The sequence below is a fragment of the Rhinolophus sinicus genome, chromosome 18 (assembly GCF_057876585.1).
Source record: "Rhinolophus sinicus isolate RSI-liver-muscle chromosome 18, RSI-T2T, whole genome shotgun sequence".
NCBI lineage: Eukaryota > Metazoa > Chordata > Mammalia > Chiroptera > Rhinolophidae > Rhinolophus > Rhinolophus sinicus.
In genome coordinates, this window is record NC_142518.1 from 106,157,651 (window position 1) to 106,164,038 (window position 6,388).

The following is a 6,388-nucleotide window of genomic DNA, read 5'->3' on the forward strand; positions in this document are numbered from 1 at the left end:
ACTCAGACTTGTAAAATGCTCATACCAGCAGACTATGATAAGTTACATGTCTTTAATGCAACATCGACAAACTACTAAATATTCTGCGCAAAGAAATGAACTTTAAAAACCTCAACAGATAAGTCAAAATGGAATTCTAAAATATTTTCAAGTGACTCACAGGAAAGGGTGAAATGTGAAGCAGATGAAAATAAAACTGAGGAATCAGACACAAAATAAAAAAAAATTGCAGGCTTAAGCCCTAATACACCAACGATAAAAATAAACATAGTCTAAACATACCAATTAAAAGGCAAAGATTACCTGAATGGATTTTTTAAATGACACCACTACATTTTATTTAAAAGAAGCACATTTTAAATATAATGGTATAAGTTGTTTGAAAGTAGAAGGATCGACTATGGAGGTCCTTCAAAAAATGAAAAATAGAACTACCTTATAACCCAGCAATTCCACTTCTGGGTATTTATCCAAAGAAATCTGAAACACTAATTTGAAAAGACTTATGCATCCCTATCTTCACGGTAGCGTTATTGACAATAGCCAAAATATGGGAGCCACCTAAGTGTTCATCAATAGATAACTAGATAAAGAAGAGGTGGCACATACCGTGTTTCCCCGAAAATAAGACCAGGTCTTATATTAGGGTTTGTTCCAAAAGACGCATGAGGGCTTATGTTCAGGGGATGTCATCCTGAAAAATCATGCTAGGGCTTACTTTTGGGGAAATGCGGTATATACAATGGAATATTACTTGGACATGAAAAAGAATGAAATCTTGCCATTTGTGACAACATGGATGGACCTAGAGGGTAATACGCTAAGTGAAATAAGTCAGACTGAGAAAGACAAATACCATATGATCTCACTTATATGTAGAAACTAAATAACAAAATAAATAAACAAACAGAAGAAAAACAAACTCAAAGATACAGAGAACAAACTGATAGTTGCCAGATGGGGGTTGAGGGGCTGGGTGAAAATGGTGAAGGGATTATGAAGTACACATTGGTAGTTTCAAAATAGTCATGGGGATGTAGAGCATACGGAATATAGTCAATGATATGGTAATAACTATGTATAGCACCAGGTGGGTACTGGACTAATTGAGAATCATCAAGAATCACACAAAGGTTGAAGTGGTTCAGTAGGGGTCAAGGAGGCAGGAATGACAACTTTGGTTATGGAGCAAACTTCAGTGATCAAGGTCACTTTGGTGGCAGTCATGGTGGTAGGAATATGGTGGCAGTGGGGATAGCTATAATGGGTTTGGTAATGTTGGTGGTTATGGAAGACGTGGCCCTGGTTACACTGGAGGAAGCAGAGGCTATGGAAGTGGTGGACATGGTGATGGAAACCAAGGCAGTGGCTATGGCAGGACTGGCAGCTATGACAGCTATTAACAACAGAGAATGCAGAGGTGGCTTTGGTGGTAGTAGTGGAAGCAATTTTGGAGGTAGCAGAAACTACAATGATTTTGGCAATTGTAGCAATGAATCTTCAAATTTTGGACCCATGAAAGGAGGCAACTTTGGAGGCAGAAGCTCTGGCCCCTATGGTAGTGTGGAGGCCAATACTTTGCCAAACCATGAAACCAAGGTGGCTATAGTGGTTTCAGCAACAGTAGCAGTAGCTATGGCAGTGGCAGAAGGTTTTAATTACTGCCTGGAAACAAAGCTTAGCAGGAGAGGCGAGCCAGAGACATGACAAGGAAGCTACAGGTTATAATGGATTTGTGAACTTAGCCAAGCACAGTGGTGGCAGGGCCTCGCTGCTACAAAGAAGACATGTTTTAGACAATACACATGCATGTGGGCGAAAAACTTGAGAACTGTATATATGACTAATTGTGTAACAGGTTATTATAGTTTCCATTCTGTGGAAAGTGTAAAGCATTCCAACAAAGGATTTTAATGTAGATTTTTTTGTACCCACACTGTTTATTGCTAAATGTAATAATCTGATCATGATGCTGAACAAATGTTTTTTAAAGGCCATAACAAGAGACAAAGAAGGACACAGTAATGTTACTTCTGGGTACTTATCCGAAGAAACTCAAAACACTACTTCAAAGGATGCATTCATATGTTCATTACAGCATTATTTACAATGGCCAAGCTATGGAGGCAACCTGGGTGTCCGTCAATGGATGAATGATTAAAGAGGATGAGGTACATATGTACAATGGAATATTACTCAGCCATAAAAAAGAATGAAATCTTTCCATCAGCAACAACATAGATGGACCTAAGGGTACTGTGTTGACTGGAGTAAGTCAGACAGAAAAATTCAAATGCCATATTACTTCACTTACATGTGAAATCTAAAGAACAAAATTAAGGAGCAAACAAAAGAGAAACAAACACATAGATACAGAGAACATTTTGATGGTTGCCAGATGAGAGGAGGGTTGAGGGGCTGAGTGAAAAAGGGGAAGAGATTGAGAAGTACAAATTGGTAGTTAGAAAATAGTCATGGGGATATAAAGCATAGCATAAGGAATACAGTCAATAATATTGTAAGAACTATATATGGTGTCAGATAGGTATTAGATACTATACTAGGGTGATCACTTTGTAAGTTATATAAATGTCTAATTGCTATGTATACCTGAAACTAATATATTGTATGTCAAATGTAATTTTTAAAAAAATTAGAAAACTACAAACATAAAAAGCTAATCTTGACAAAGATTCATAAGTTCAACATGAAATTTATCTAAAAGCTTAAAAAAATCATAAGAATACCTAAGTCTTAAAGAGGACACATATATAATATTATCTATTGAAATGCAGATATCCCCGTTGAATATCTATAGCCTGTTCAACTATTTCATGCCCTATATAACAATCAAACCTATGCAAAGGGCTTGACTATATTTTGAGGACTCATTCCCAAAGGACTAAGTTACAGTTCCAAACTTATCAATACTGACATGCTTTGGTGTTATTAAAATTAGTAAGTGTTCATTTTATTCTGATGAGCAATCTGTCAAGTTTAGCAAATACTGTTTTGGGTAATTATCTCTTAGCCTTTACTAGCAAACACCAAGTACTTGAGGTTACTAAGGCAAGATCTTATGTGTGTCTGACAGATAAAATAGGACGCATGTAAATTTAGAAAACTATTTCCTAAATTTGAATCATTCCTAAATAATATATATGCTTATGGAAGTGATAATAGGCAAGAACCTGTGACTTTGAAAATAGTCACAGAAATGTGTAGTGCAGCATGGGGAATATAGTCAATAATGTTCCAATAACTATGGAGTGCTGAGTGGGTAGTAGACTTGCTGAGGTTATCACTTTGTGAGTGATGTGAATGTCTGATCACTATGTTGTTCTGTGTGCTTGAAACTAATTTAAAAAATTAAAAAAAAACACCTGTGGCTTTGGGATTTCTCATTTATTGTTAATGAGAAATTTCAGTCTTGAAGATTATTATTAGTATCTTTGTAGCCAAATTCAAATAACCTGGCAATGTGTAAGTCCTTCTATTAAAATACAGATTATAATTAATTTAATGGAAAGATTAATTACTCAGTGCTGAATTTTGAATGCGATGTCAGATTTTAAGAATGGCTTTCTTTCTGGAATTTGGCTTGCATGCCATCTTTTGGCAGTTATTTGGTGGCTTCTGGCCAGTAAGTTGGTCCTTTTAGGTTCTAGTTATATCTGAAACACTTAAAATTGTACTTTATTGAAGAATGTAAACTTGGCCCCTTGGTCCTCTGTTCCACCAAGACAACTTGTTGTAAAGGTTACATCACATGATGTAAATGATTACATCAAAATATTCTGTAATAATGAGTTATTAAATACTCAATATGTGCTAATCACTATGTTTTACATGCATTATATAATTTGTCCTTTATAATTATCCTATAAGTTTGGCAATATAATCCCTTTTAAAGATTACCATGAGGATATGGAATCACAGAGGTTAAATCGATTAAATTCACAAAGCTAATAAGTAACAGAGACAAGTCTTAAAATCGGGTCTGTTTGTTTCCAAAAGCTATGCCTGTAAATATCACGCTATTTTGTTGGTCTTTTAACAACTAAATACGCTTTTTTAAAACTAGAGTTGATTTTTTTTTTTTTTTAGAGCAGCTTTCAGTTCACAGCAATATTGAGAGGAAGGTACAGGGGTTTCCCATATACCCCCTGCCCTCCCAGAGGCCCAGCCTCTTCCATTATCATCATCCTCACCAGAGTGGTACATTTGTTACAACTGACGAACCTCCACTGACACATCATAATCACCCAATGTTCAAAATTTACGTTAAGGTTCACTCTGAATGTTATCCATTCTATGGGTTTGGACAGCAGTATAATGGTACATATCCATCATTATGGCATCATCCAGCATATTTTCAATGCCTCCCAAATCCTCTGTGTTCCACCTATTTATTCAGTGTGTACCCTCTCCCAACCTTTGGAAATCACTGATCTCTTCACTGTCTCTATAGTTTTGCCTTTTCCAGAATGTTGTGTTACTGGAATCATACAGTACATAGCTTTTTTAGATGGGCTTCTTTCAATGAGTAATATGCATTCCAGTTTCCTCCATGTTTTTTATGCCTCGATAGCGCATTTCTTTTCAGTGCTGAATAATAGTCCACTGTCTAGATGTATCACAGTGTATTTATCCACTCACCTACTGAAGGACATCTTGCTTGCTTCCAAGTTTTGGGCAGTTATGAACAAGGTTATTATGAACGTCCGTGTGCAGGCTTCTGTGTACACATAAGTTTTCAACACCTTTTGGTAAATATCAAGGAGTGTGATTGCTGTATTCTATGGTAAGAGTATTTTAGTTTTGTAAGAGATCTACAAACTATCCTCACAAATGGCTGCACCAATTTGCATTCCCACCAGGAATGAATGAGAGTTCCTGTTGCTCCACATCCTCACCAGCATGGAGGTTGCCAGTGTTCTGGGTTTTGGCCAGTCCAATAGCGGTATAGTTGTATCTCATTGTTGTTTGAATTTTTCATTTCCCTGATGAAATATAGTATAGGACAGCTTTTCATGGGCTTATCTGTCATCTATGTATCTTCTTTGATGAGATGTCTATTGAGGCATTTGGCCCATTTTTTTGAGATTTTATTTGCTTATTGTTGAATATTGAGAGCTCTTTGTATATATTTTATAACAGTCCTTTATAAGATGTCACTTTGGCAAATATTTTCTTCCTATTTATCTTTGGCTTATCTTTTGATTCTCGTAACATTGTCTTTCACAGAGTGAAAGTTTTAAATTTTAATGAAGTCCAATAGATTTAATAAATGCTATATGGACCACTACTGACTGATTTTCCTATATTAATACAAACATGCATCCCTGCGATAAACCATACTTGGTGATGATGTAATTTTAACTCTTGCTGCATTCCATTTGCTATTGCTTTATTAATGAGTTGTTCCCCTGTATTAGAATATTTGTTTTTGATATATTATTTCCTGGAATATCTTTGGTTTTGATTTCAGGGTAACAATAGCTTCATAAAATGAGTGGGGAAGTGATCTTTTTCTTTCTATTTTTGAAAGACTTTGCAGGATTGATCCTGTTTCTTTCTTAAATGTTGGATAGAATTCAACAGTGAAGTAATTTTCAAATGGCTGTTTGGATATTGCAACTTTCTATTCCTTATGTCAGTTTTGATAATTTGTATGTTTCAATGTAATTTTTTTTTTCCATTTAAAACTGTCATGAAGTCCACACTTCGTTTAAAAAATTTATTAAAATTACTGTTTTCTTCCTATCCAGTCAGTGCCATTATTCTAGTCCTCTTTCCACTGCTACACCAATTATTAAAGCATTTATAGATGCTTTTACTCCTAAGAGGGTCACATCATTTTCTGGATTTTAAATTATTAGATGTCTTTGAAACTTCAGCTCCCCGATTGGTTAAAAAAAACACGTTATTTTGTAGTTCATACTGCTTGCTGTCATTGTTATAATGCTGGTGTTGTTTTCCTGCCACTGTTTAGATCCTCCAGAATGAGAAATCCTAAATTCCATCTGTTTTTATTCCTGCTTACTCTTTCATATCTGATGTGTAAATCTGATTTTCTTTATGCTATTGCTTATCAACTCCTTCACTTCCTAGGACGCCTCAATCATTACGAAGATCTGGTTGCTCGTAGGAGCCACTCATATTTCTCTTTAAAAATACAGTATGTTTTAAAACAAAGAATACACAGTTTGAAAAGCATCTTGAATAAAGCAATAATACTTTTAGAGAGAGTGTCTTCATTAATTGAATATCACCTGTAACTTGTATATTCACACAACATTTCTGTGTGAGAGGACTTGATGACGTGGCTTAATGCAATTTACCAAAATTTCCTTTTTGTTTCTTTCTTGAAGCATAATAAACTGAA